The sequence below is a fragment of the Bubalus bubalis genome, chromosome 5 (assembly GCF_019923935.1).
Source record: "Bubalus bubalis isolate 160015118507 breed Murrah chromosome 5, NDDB_SH_1, whole genome shotgun sequence".
Taxonomy (NCBI): domain Eukaryota; kingdom Metazoa; phylum Chordata; class Mammalia; order Artiodactyla; family Bovidae; genus Bubalus; species Bubalus bubalis.
Genome location: NC_059161.1, coordinates 31,608,322 through 31,621,453, shown reverse-complemented (window position 1 = coordinate 31,621,453; position 13,132 = coordinate 31,608,322). Strand labels below are relative to the sequence as shown.

The 13,132-nt window shown below is 58.1% G+C and overlaps 1 protein-coding gene across 6 annotated transcripts in view; it reads right to left on the bottom strand.

The window, feature by feature from the left end:
• The window catches only part of TP73 (tumor protein p73), a 76,804-nt gene that overhangs the window by 51,566 nt on the left and 12,106 nt on the right, over positions 1–13,132 (bottom strand). The window contains exon 1 of one of the 6 annotated variants that reach the window (XM_044942896.2): positions 8,974–9,086. The exons of 3 other annotated variants lie outside the window; for them this stretch is intronic. The gene's annotated coding sequence lies outside the window, so the exon portion shown is untranslated. Of the gene's footprint in view, positions 1–3,341; positions 3,477–4,286; positions 4,400–8,973; positions 9,087–13,132 lie in introns of those variants that run through there. 2 more of the 6 variants (XM_044942898.1, XM_044942897.1) reach the window with 2 other exon arrangements.

Below are 13,132 nucleotides of genomic sequence, written 5' to 3'. Positions count from 1 at the left end.
CCCTCAGAACCTCACACTGAGTGAGCGGTCATGTGTCTTATGAAACATCTAGGAAGGTGAATCCCCAGAGGCGGAAGGCAGCTTGGTGGTTTGCAAGGACTGAGGGCGGGTTTGGAGTGGGATGGGGTGGGGGGTGGGGTGACTGCTGGAAATAGACCGAGTGACGGTTGCTCAGCCCTGTGAACGAGCCAAACACCACTGGAAGGCTTGCTGCAAAGGGGTTAGTTTTATGTTGTGTGAGTTTCACTTCAATAAAGAAATGCTGAACTTCAGAGAAGGAGCCTGGGGTAGTATGTTGGGGGGAAATCGGCACCACCAAGAATGTCAGGAATATGTCACTCTGCCAGTTACATGAAAATTAAGACAGTTTCTCTCCCGGAGCCTAGTCCTGGTTCTCAGCAACTCCCTCTGCCCAGCACCTGGGGCAGTACATCAGCACTGGGAATCTCCCCGAAGCCCCCTCCCCATGCTTATACACCTGCTTCCCTCCAAGAACAGCCAGGAGGTGGGACAGAGAGTCCCCACCCTGGGCAACACAACCAGCATCTTTCCTAACCACACCCCCTGCTTCACCCCAAGCTGCTGGGGTCAGAGGCGCCTGCACCATCACGCAGGCCAGCTCTGGCTCAGGATAGACCTGCAGGTGCCCAGCCCTCTGGGGAAGCAGGAGGCTGCAGGGGTCCCACCCCAGCCCTCATCACCAGGACTGCAGATTAGACAGTTCAGCCTTACTGAAGGAAGAGGAGGTTCAGGCTCACCAAACTCCACTGTCTTCAGCAGATCCTGCTGCATCTGCCCCCAATACACCCCAAACACAGGGCTCCATGTCCACTTTTAGCCAGCACCCTGGGACTCACAGAGATTCTGGGATAGACCCCTCTGCCGAAAGGGAAAGCATCACATAGGCCCACCTGGCCCACTGGGGGGACCCCTTTGGTTGCCAACCCGAAGATGGCGCCAGTCTCTGAGGGTGACTGCCGCGCCAATCTCTGAGGGTGACTCCCACGCTGATTCTCCACCTGCAAAATGGGTCCAGAAACCTGCCCTGCCTGACTCAGAGGATCCGGGGGTACTCTACCCAGGAAGTCACGCAGCACCCATATCTCCAACATCCCTGGAAAACTCAGAAGAGCTGGCTGCACTGGGCTACATGTGACGGAGCTGCCGACCTAGTATCTACAGGTGTTGGGGACCACCCACCACCCAGGCAGGAGCTGGGGCGTGAGGAAGAGGCAACACTGATGCCTGGCCTCAGGCCATCTGCCCACCCCGCCAGAACCCCCTGGGCTCAATGGGCACCGCACCCTCTCCCCTGGGCAGGGATGATCTCTTCCCTTTACCCACTAGCAGCATTTCGGCCAAGGTGGCCAAGGTTCGCAGGCATGAGAGAAAGAAAGCAATTCTAAAACCACTTCCTGCAAATTAAATCCAATTTCCCCGACACACTCTGCAAATCTGGAAATGTGCTCACAATGGAAACTGCTTTTGCAAATGATGCAAATTATGTTAAAAATCGCATGTAGGGGGGAGAGACCAACTTCCGATGATATCCCCCAGGTGGTAGCAATGATGCGACAGGGCACAAAAGCATGCTGTGCAGCTCTGCTTTGCCATCAAGTTGAAGTTTCTCTGGAAAGGAAGTGCATCCTGTCACAACGAGAGGAGTCCAGTCCTGCTCAAGGTTGGAGACATGGACGTGAGAGGGTGGGGAACGGCGTGGGTAGGGGCTGGACTCAAGGAATCCCTGAGCACCCGGCCAGGGGAAGCTGCAGTCACGGCAGCGTGAAAAGGGCAGAGTGTAGCCCGTTCTCACGGCAGCTGGCCCGATGCTCAGACACCCCCGACTGTGGGCTGTGGCCCCCAAAACCACTTCACCTCAAGGAATTTCCAGCGAATATTTGTGATTCTGAGGGGTGGGGGCTGGTGGCCCAGAGACCTCAACCCAGGCTTGAGTGGAGACACAGCCCCACGTCCTAACAACTTCATTTGGGGACTCCCCGAGGTCTCTGAGAGCCACCTGGGGGAGGGGACGTGGCCCCACATCCTGCAGTGCCCCCCAGCAGAAAAGGTTCCAGCCCAGAGGCCCAGTGCTGCAGGGGAGAAGCCAGCCAGCTGCTGCCGGGGCCAGCAGGCTCCCACACCGCCACCCCCGGGCAGGTCTCAGAGGCCCAAAAAACGTGCCCCAAGCTACCAAGGGTCCCAGCTGCAGCCCAGGTGGGAAAGACCCAAAGAACCCCACCCTGTTCCCCACCCAAAAACACCTGAGGGCTTTGCCCCAGGCACACAGCCTGTCCCAGGCTGGTGGAAGCTGGAGGCCCTAGGGGGCTAACTCTTCCTTCAGGAGCTCAACCCTCTGACCTCATCCTCCAAGATCCCAGTGAGAGTGACAGCCTGCCCTGGGCTCCCAGCCCCGTCCCCATGCACCCCAGCCAGGGCTGCCTCCACGTTCAGCTCTGGTCCCCTGTCCACTCCCTACCCAACCCTCGTCCTGCCAGGCCAGGCCTTGCCTCGCCTCCTCCAAGAAGCTGCTGACTTCCCTGACTCCGGATCAGAATGCGCCTTATCCTGCCCCCATCACCCGGCTGGTGGCAGAGCACACACAGCCCTGTGCGGCCCAGACAGCAGCCTCGCTGGTCGGCAGGACTTCAAGGCCTTGGGCTTCTCCTTTCCTCTCCCTCCACCCGTCCCTGCCCAGGGCTCCAGAACCAAGGCCCATAAACTGGGGCCCCTGTGACCCTTTGGAAGGGACACCCCATTCATAGAGGGGGCCCCCACCCGCCTATGGTGGGTGTGGACACTTGGCCTGGGCACAGGGAGGGACAACTGGAGCACATGCCCTCCCCCACAGCGTTCAGGGAATGGGTGCGGCCCAGTCACTTTAGAGAGAAAAGACCCAAAGAACCCTACCCTGTCCCCTCCCCAAAACAATCCATCCCAGTTGTCCTCAGTCACACACTGGTTCTTCTTGTGGCTCTTTCCCTGGTTATTTCCATAAACGTAGATGGACTGAAATCTAAGGGGCAGATAAACCTACACCATCACAGGAGGGATCCCAGGGGCCTTCCCAGCCCCTTCCAATACCCTGTGGCTTGTCTTGAGGGAACCCCAGAACATCCCAGCGCCCACAAGTCCCCCTACCCGGGCAGAGGGGTCAGGCAGCCATCACACAGGAGGCCCTGCGGTGACATGGCGCTGTCCCTGGGCAGCAGCCCAACAGAATTCCTGAAGGACACCCAGTGCCCAGCCTCCTGGGCCCTCGGAGCTGAGGGGCTCCTGTAGACCCAGCCACCCACCCCGGAACGGGCTGCCCTTGGCCTGTGGGGCCAGGACAGGGGTCCCACCTGGAATGGTGGCCGGAAGCGTGTCGCCCTCAGGGAGCATGGGCAGCGGCCATCTTCACCTGCCCCTCCCGCCCGCACCGGGCCACGTGGCCACAGGAGGCTGGATAGCCTCTGTCCCCGCTGGCCCAGCAGGGGGTGGGGTGCGGTCAGGACAAGACAGGACCCTCGGCCGGGGCTGGCCAGGGTGGCACCTGGGCCTCCTGTGGAGAAAGATGGGGCCTGCAGGGCCAGGGAGGAGGGCATTGCCACGGCTCCATCACCCTGGGGTGGCTCCCTGCTCCCTCTTGGCTCCGCTCGGGGGGAGCCCAGTGCTGCTGATGAGACAAATTTAGCCTCCCCACCCTGGGGCAGGGTGCGCTTGTGAAATATGAAAACAGCTGGAGCTGCCCGATTAAGCCGCCCTCTCTCCCTCCTGGGCTGGGGCCCCAGGCAGGCGGGGGAGGCCGAGCCTGGGAGCGGCCCGGGAATCCCCCAGCCCCGCCGCCTCTCATCCCGCGGGCCTCTTACTTTTGCTGGTGCCAGGGGCAGGATGGCCTCCCTCCGCACCTGGGCCAGCCTGGAGCACCCTGAGGTTGCCCAGCAGTTTCTGTTTGAATCTAACGGTTGGCTTAGTACCCACGTGAGGCCGGGAGCTGGGCAGCAGCCCTCTGACCACGTGAGCCTCACGCACTTCTGGAAGGAAATGGCCGACCAGATCCTCCAGGGCTGCGCGGCTCTGGCGTCACCCAGACCTCTGCTGGGAGAGGTGCTCGGCCAAGCTGAGTGTCGGGGACCCAGGGGCACCCCACCCCCGCTCCACCAGAGAGGCTGCCATGACCAGCTTCCTGGTGGACAAACTCTTGCAGCCAAAGAAAGAAAGAAACGCCAGAGGATGGCTGAGCCCCGCCATGTCCCAGCAGGCCCGTGCACTGACGTGGAAACGTGCAGAGAGGTCAGGTCACTCACCCAAGGGCACACAGCTGGTCACAGCTCCAACCCAGTCAGCTGGCTCTTGACCTTGCCCTCAGCCTGGCCTCTCTAGGAGGGGAGCAAAGGAGGCCCAACTCCCTCCCCAGCCTGCATTCCCACCCACACAGCCCCACCAGCACGCTACTGGGAAGTCCCTCGCCCACCCCTCTTTCTTCACCCTCATGCCGAGGCCCTACCCACATCCGGGCCTCCCCCCCGCCCCCACCCTCCACTGACCTGCCCATGGTTTTCCTCCCATCCCAGCATGTGCAGGTCAGACCAGGACACACAGTCCCTGTCCCCTGGCTTTCTGCTCTGTAGCTCTACACTGCCTACCACACTCCTGGCCCCCGGCCTCCTCTGTCCACTTAGCCCCCCTCTGCCGCTCTGCTCGGCAGCTGTGTGACCCCAGACAGGTGTCTTGCCCATTCTGAGCCTGCTTCCTGTGCTGCGTAGGAAGAGCCTGAGTACTCAGCAGGGCTCTGATACAGGCACGGATGAAGAGCTCGAGATCCCGGAGCGAGCTGTAATGGACCAGCGGGTCCTGAGGATTAGAGTAGCAGCAGACGGGGAGGAAAAAACCTTCTCTGGTCCCAGGCAGAGGCCAGGTCTGGCCGCTGACCTGTCCCTGGTTCGCTTACAGGGCCCTCTCTTCACTTGTCTCTCTAAAAACAAGGCACTTGCAGAGCAATGGATGGGACCCAGCACCCCAGGGCAGCAGAAAGCTGATGTGCCATCCCAGGGTAACGGACAACCCACCCGCTGGAGGCAAGCAATGGATTCCAGCTTGGGCTTCAAAGGCTGGACCCCAGGGGCAGAGGACCAATGGAGAAGTCTCGGTTCCTGCCCAGCCTGGAGAACGGGGGCAGGCAAGTTTGTAGGTGGGGGTGGTGGGGTGTCAGAGGCACAGGCACTGGTGGGGAGAAGTTTTCTCTAAGAAGGCACAGTGCAGGGGGCAGAGGGAATGACCTCACACTGGTGGGGGGGTCCTGGGTCTAAGAAGGGACAGGTCAAGGGCAGCTGGAATGGTGCCCCAAGCCTAACTGCACCACCGCCAAGGGGGCTTCCATGGCAGCATCCAGCCACCTGTCGGGGGGCTGGGAGAGAAGAGTGGGAGCAGAAGCAAGAGTGTCGGTGAGGAAGGTTCAGATAGAAGAGAGGACAGGGAGGAGATCCAGGAGGCGGGGTGGCTGCAGGGCTGGGAGCCTCACGAGGCTGGAGAGGACGGATGAGATGCTTCAAGCAGAGCAGGTGTCTGAGCTCTCGGTCGTGGCGTGGCCCACATGAGAGCCGAGGTGGCTGGGAGTGGACGGCAGCTGGGCGCATCCTGGGCCCTCCATCCCACTGCCCACCTCCAACCGTGCCTTCACATGGATCTGGAATCCAGCGCTCCCCCTGACGGGGCCACCCCAGCCCAGATCCCCTCACCACTGCCCCATAAGCACAGCAGCCTTTTAGCCAGGCTCCCTGCTCCTGCCTCATCTGATGGCCCCCCAGTGGCCGGATGTAGGCTCATGCACCCCACCTCTGTACCCCCACCAGGTGGAAGAAGTCAACAACACGAAGACCAGACTGTAGCCATGACATAAGCTGCCACTCTTCTGAGAACTGGCCTCAGGGAATTCCCCAGCGGTCCAGCGGTTAGGACTCTGCACTTTTATTGCAGGGGGTGCGGGCTGGATCCCTAGGGGAAACTAAGATGTATGCCAAAACAAAAAAAACAGAACTGGCCTCAAGAAATGGAAACAAACTGACCCTGGAACTGAAGACTAACTGTACTTAATCAAAATGACACTGATGTCATTGATCACCACTGTGTGATCAATTTGAAGATCACTGTCAGAGCTGACTGCTGTTCCTCATGTTGCCCCCTCCCTCCACCTATAATAGCTCTTGCCCCGATACTCAGTGGGAGGGAGTCAGCCTTTGGACGGGAGTCTGCCCACCACCCCCTCAACTCTGCTGCCAGCCTCCGGAAAAAAAGCAGACTTTCCTTTGCACCAGGCTTGCCTCCTTTTGGTTTTTGAGTGACGAGCAGCCAGACCCCACTTTCGGCAATGCTCTCACCTTCCAGTCTGCCAGGCACTCCTGCTGTTTCTGTCTTTCTCCTCCAAGCCACCCCTCCCGGGGTCCCACCTCTACACGCCAGTGTGCCAGGTTCTGTCCTCCAGAATCTTCTCTTCCCCGAGCGAGCATTCATGCTCTTCAATTCTGCCCCACGTGGTCATTCCCAAACCACCTGACCACCCTCCTCTGGACACCTCCACACTCCTTGAAGGGAAACATCATCTGTGCTCCCCCCTGCACAGACTCCTTGACTCTCACCCTGGGCTCCTCGCTATGGGCTCAGGATGTACTAATTTCTACCATCCCCACTAATTTCTACCTCTACCCATCCCCACTCAGCTCTCCACCCACCCCGCCGCCCCCAGCCATCGAGGCTCTGATCTAGTTCGAGAGCTCCAATTGACTCATGAATTCTGCTTTCTGTCTCTGAAGTTAGCTGACATCTGACATAACGTCATCCAAGGTGTCACAACACTGGTCCCTCCATGCCTCACTCACTCCAGGAACACTCATCATCAGCCCTTCTGTCCCACCTGCCTCCCTGCCCCCACATCTCCAAGGTGCCCCCAACCCACCCCCTGGCCCTGGGGGTCTCTGTCTGATAATGATGTGCCCTCCCTCAGTGCCAACCCCAGCCTAGAAGCCTCTGCATTTCTTGATCTCAGTCTTCACAAGATCAAGGCACTGCTGCACCCCACTTTCCAGATGTTCCTACAGAAGCACAGAGAGCAGACCGCTTGCCCAGGGCCACTCACTCAGAAGCTGGGTTTGAGCCCAACTCTGGTTAGGATCCATCCAATCCCTTCCCACCAGGCAGCCCCACCCTCCAGGGGACCTGCTCTCTTGAGGGGCAGACAAGAGAACCAGCCTTCCCCCCACAGTGTGAAGGGTGCGCAGAAGGGGCACGGACAGGCCTGGGGTCAGCCCAAGGGGAGATGAAGGTCCCTGTGCGTTGTCATTTTTGGTCTCACCAGCTGACTGAGGGTGGAGAAGGGGCACCAGCCAGGTGGAGCTCGGCCAAGGACAGGCCCTAATGACCCATCAGGTCAGGGGAGGCAGGAGTTTCCAGGCGGGCTGGAGAGGGGACAGGGGGCCCAGAGGCCTTGGTTACAGGGAGGGTTGTCGACCTGCAGCTGTGGGACTCAGAGAACAAGGAGGGGGTTTGGCTCTCAGAGGGATGAAGGGGGATTCTGGTGGGGAAGGCCACCCGGGGGCACATCGTGGGTTTGGTGAACCTAGAGGCTGGTGGTCAGAGAGGCAGGGATTGGCTGAGTCCAGTGAGGTGGGGATATGGACCACAGGAATGCAGGAGGGTGCAGAAGGGGTGAGGACACGTATCCTGTCCTGGGACCCCCTTCCACACTGATCCACAATGGGCTAATTCACTTCTGAGTTCAGCCCCTCAACCAGCTGCACTCGGGCGCCTTCAACCACCTACCAGTTGCGTGTAGTTTGGGGCCCTGTCTTTTCATCTGTAGAATGGGGACATCACACCCACCATGCAGGGCTGACCTACACAGGGGTGTCTAGCAGGATTCCTGGGGCATCTCAGGGTGCACACTCAGTGCTCCTGTCTGACCACTGAGCCATTTGTAAATCTGCTATTGGCTGTCTTGCAGTTAAGCCCTCACTCCTCGTTCCACTCAGGCTTCAGAATCTGCTTCCTGATGGCAGCACGTGGGGTGGAGAGCCAGCCACTGGGGCCTATACACCCCACCAGCACCATCAACACACATGTCTGTGTTTGGTGTGTTTAGCCGCTCAGTTGTGTCCGACTCTTTGCGACCCCATGGATTGTAGCCCACCAGGCTCCTCTATCCATGGAATTGTCCAGGCAAGAATACCGGAGTGGGCTGCCATTTCCTCCTCCAAGGAATCTTTCCAACCCAGAGATTGAACGTGTGTTTCCTGCATTGCAGGCAGATTCTTCACCACTGGGCCACCGCCACCAATGCACATGCACACGTGTATACACACCTGCACACACACATGCTCTGCTTTCATCGTGGTGAATCCCCCACCCCAGCCCCTCCACTCAAGAGTGCAACTTCAGAGGCACCCCTGAAGCGCAGGTGGTACCACAGTGCCCGGCAGGCAGCACAGGAAGCTATCCTGCTGCCTGGGTCTTGGTGATGCCTGCGAGGCAGCCGGGGTGGGTGGGGGAGACCAGGGAAAACCGGCACTGGCCTGGCCCTATGGGGCTGAGGAATGGTGGCCCCCAGCGGGACAAGCCTGGCCATGTGGCTGGGGCTGGGACTGGGCAAGCCACTCCAGGCCTCCGCGGCAGAACATGGAGAGAGTTCCTGGTGGACCCAAGGCGTGGAGGCGGTGGCACTAGAGTGACTTCTGTCCCTCCCCCAACTGCCGGGGCCATGCAAATTGCCCTGCCACCCCCCTGGGGGCAGATGGCAGTGCCACACAACAGTGGCTGAGCCCATCAGGGGAACCACAGGCATGGCCTCCTCGCACTGGCCCGTCTGCCACCCCCGCCCCCAGGGTACCCAGTTCCCAAGCACCAGGTGGGGAGCTAGTGAGGAGGGGCTTCTGTACCCTGGCGTGGCCCCAAAGAGCCCCAACCGGTAACTGAACAAGGAGGGCCAGCCCGAGCCAAGCCTACCTTGGCGGAGCCTGGGCCCTGGAGGGTCCGTGCAGAGGGGAGGCAGCCGGAAGGCCCACAGCTCGTGGCTGGGCAGGCCGGCGGTGGCGGCAGCGTCCTGGTCGCCTAGGCGATGACATTGGAGCGGAGGAAGCAGCGTGGCCGCCTGGAGCCTTGGGGCAGACGGGGCGGAGCATGGCCTGGAGCCCTGGGGCCTGTGGCCAGCATGTGCCCCCTGCTCTAGTGGACTCATTGCCCTCTGCAAGGGACCCAACAACAGCCCCACCTGGCGGGAAGCAGAACTAGGGGCCGGGGAGCAGGATCGGAGCCACTGACTCCGTTTGTGTTTGTGCTTGTGGGTTTTTATTCTACTCCTCTTGGTCGAAATTTCCAAACACACTCAGAAGCAGAGAGAGTGGCACAGTGAACCCATGGATCTGTCCCCCGGTCTCAACATCGGTCCACCCTCAGCCATAGCCTATTCTACAAATTATATTGTTTCACCTGTCGGTCACTCAGTTGTGTCCTACTCTTTGCGACCCCATGGACTGCAGCCCGCCAGGTTCCTCCTTATGTTAGGGGAAGCACACTGACTGAAACCGCCCACCCTGGCCAGGCTCTCTAGTAACCTTTCACATGACAGCAGATCCTGGTAAGGAATACGGAACTGATAAGCCACCACCAACCGGAAGAGTTCGGGAAAGGTCTAAAGGAGACACCGCGTGTCCGTCCACCTCCCAGAATCCCTCTCGCTAGCATCTATCTTGGCTGAGGGATGCGTGCGCCACCGGGAAAGACAGAATTAGAATGACTGGCCAAAGACCACCCAGAAGCTAATCCCATCACCATAAAACCCAAGACTTCGAGCCACGTGGCAGAGCTGTTCTCCTGGGTTCCCTTACCCTACTGCTCTCCACCCGGGTGCCCTTTCCCAATAAAATCTCTTGCTTTGTCAGCACGTGTCTCCTCGGACAATTCTTTTCTGAGTGTTAGACAAGGGCCCGCTCTTGGGGCCCTGAAGGGGGGCCTCCCCACTTCCTACAACACTTCCATGGGATTTTCCAGGCAAGAATACTGGAATGAGTTGCCATTTCCTTCTCCAGAGGATCTTCCTGACCCAGGGATTGAACCTGGGTCTCCTGCATTGCAAGTAGACTGTTTATCATATGAGCTACCAGGGAAGCCCTTAATACAGCAGCAGGTGCTTCTAACAGATAAGGATCCACCTATTTCAACACCTATTTCAAAAGTGCTGATATTCAGCTCTTTCTGTCCTACCAACACACATATGCACGTGCAGGCACATGCACACACACACACAGAATAAATTCAGATAATTCAATGTAATATGTGGCCACAGTACCACATTCTGAATTTCCAGGCCCAATTTTTAACTGCTGGTCCAAAGAACTTTGAAGAGGACACAGAAGGACTTTGAGGAGAACACAGATTTGGGACATTAATCTGTGTCCACATAGTGTCCCTTCCCTCCCCCAGTGCGGGCAGCAGCACAGAAAGCCCAGCCCAGCTCCTGGTAGACATGGCCAGAGGGACATTGCAAGTGGGATTAAGGACCTGGAGGTGGCAGCCCTAGGTTATCTGGGTGGACCCAGTGTAACAACAATGGTCCTCACAGGGAGGCAGGAGGTTGGGGTGGAGGGAAGGTGCCTGGACGTGGCTTTGCAGAGGGAGGCTGGAGCCGCGCCCCAAGGAGCGTAGGCACCTCTAGAAGCCCTGAAAGGCAAGAAACAGGTTCTCCCCTGGAGCCGGCAGAAGAAATCAGCCCTGCCAGTGCCTGGACTTTAGGCCAGTAAGACTGACCTCAGCCATCTAACCTCCAGAACTTGTAGGAAAACAGATGCATGTTGTTTTAAGTGGCTGAATTTGTAGCAATTTGTTTTCAGCAGCCTAGGAGACTGATACAGTTTCACAAAACACAAGCTTAGGAAACGTCATTGCAGAGATCTCCCCATTTGCCAGGGCCGCAGGGACAGACATTAGCATGGCAGTAAGTCTGAGGAGGAATCCCTGGGGTGAGAGATGCTTTACAGAATAGCAGCCCCTGGCTGCTGACTAAAGACAATACCATCCTGGGAGTCAAAGTCCTTGCCCTTCGGGGACGTCACACACAGACACATGCACACATACAGATACACATGCACGCATGGACACACACACACTTGTGCACACTTGCACACAGAGACACATGCACCGACACACATGCACGCATAGACACGTGTACACGTGTACACACATGCATACATGTGTGCACGCACACACATGTGCTCAGGCACATGCACAGAGACACATGCACACAAACACAGACACACATGTTCATACACAGACACATGCACACATACTACAAAACAACAGTGAGTGGAGGTGGGAGGCAGGTGTTTCCTAGTCCTTGTAAAAGAGGCAAAGAAGCCAGAGGGATGCTGAGGGCTCCCCATGCCCTCATTCTGGGCTCTGCCAGGCCACCTTCAGCCAGCTGATGGCTGCAGTGGGCATGTCCTCAGGGAAGCCATGCAATTCCAGGAAGGACCCCTGCTGCCCATTCTTAAGAGAAATGGGTGATCTCACCACCCTGGGCTCCTGTGGGGTGACCTCCTGACTGCCTCCTCTCCTCCCCTATGGAGACAGGAGAGTCCTGAGTTCCAGAAGGCTTGGGCCCCACCCCCAGAATTGGGATGGTGGATCCACAGCCCCAGGCTCTTGGGTGACAAACCCTGCTCTTCCTCAGCAGAAACAAGGAAGTCAGAGACAAAGGATAGCTGGCTGACTATTGAGTGGTGGTCACAGTTGGACCTCTGGCTAAAGAGCAGTTGACACCCGCCAGCTCTGGGTGGAGCACTCAACGAGCATTCTGGGTCTCTTCTCCCCTCAGGAGACACGATCAGAAAAGCCCTCCTTGCTGAGGCCGGAGCCAAGGTCAGCCTGGGAGGCCCAGGTGTGAAGTCGGGGCAAGGCCTCTGGTTATCTCCATGGAGAGGGGAGCAGAGGGCAGGGCCCTTGCAGGGTGAGCTTGCCTCACTTCCCTATTGCAGCCAGAACTGATGACCTGAGGCCCTCTGTTATTCCCTCACAGTCCTGGGCATCAGGAAGAGTCTTGTGAGCCTGAAATCAAGGTGTTTCTTGTGGAGGCTCCAGGACAATGTCTGTTCCTTTCTTTCTTCAGCTTCTAGAAGCTGCCTACATCCCTTGGCTCCTGGCCCCTCCCCTCCTCCATCCTGAAATTCCTCCCTCCACCCTCTTCCTCCATCTTGCTTTGACCCGCCTGCCTCCCCCTTAGAGGGACCTTTGTGATGACACAGATACCCCAGATACCCCAGGGGTAGATACTGCCCACCTCTAGCCCTTGATTTAATCATGTCCCTTTTCCTGTGAAATAAGTCACAGTTTCTAGGGACCAGGACATGGATGCTTTTGGGGGACATTCTTCTGCCTTCCGTAAATGCCCTTTATTCCAAGATACATTTTGGGGGCCCTGTATGGGGGTCAGCTAAAACAGCCCTGCGTCTTTAGACAGAAACCTCTGGACTTCCCTGGGGGTCCAGTGGCAAAGATTCTGAGCTCCCAGTACAGGGGTTGTTGTTGTTCAGTTGCTCAGTAGACTGCAGCACGCCAGGCTTCCCTGTCCTTCACCATCTCCCTTCACCTTCAGCAACTCCTATGAGTTTGCTCAAAACTCATATCCACTGAGTTGGTGAAGCTGTCCAACGATCTCATCCTCTGTCATCCCCATCTCCTCCTGCCTTCAATCTTTCCCAGCATCAGAGTCTTTTCCAATGTAGGGGTCCTGGGTTCAATCTCTGGTCAGGGAACTAGATCCTACATGCCGAATCTAAGACCTAGTGCAGAGAGAGAGAGAGAGAAAGAAACAGAGAAAGAAAGAAAGAGAAACCCCTGCTTCCTCCTGGGGCAGCAACTGTGTGGTTGGGGAGGAGGCAGCTGAGGCATGTTCAAGGCCACCCCCCACCATCCCACCTCCCACCGTTAGAGGAGCCTTCCTCCAGTTCTCAGCGTTTCCCATGAGCCCCTACTCATTCAGGGTGCCTTCCCAGAAGTGTGTCAGAAAGTCAACAGACAGTAGCCAGATCCCCGTGAACCCTCAGTGTCGCACCCGACATGTGACTCCCTGGGCATGGGGCACCGGAACAGGCACTTTACAAACAGGGAT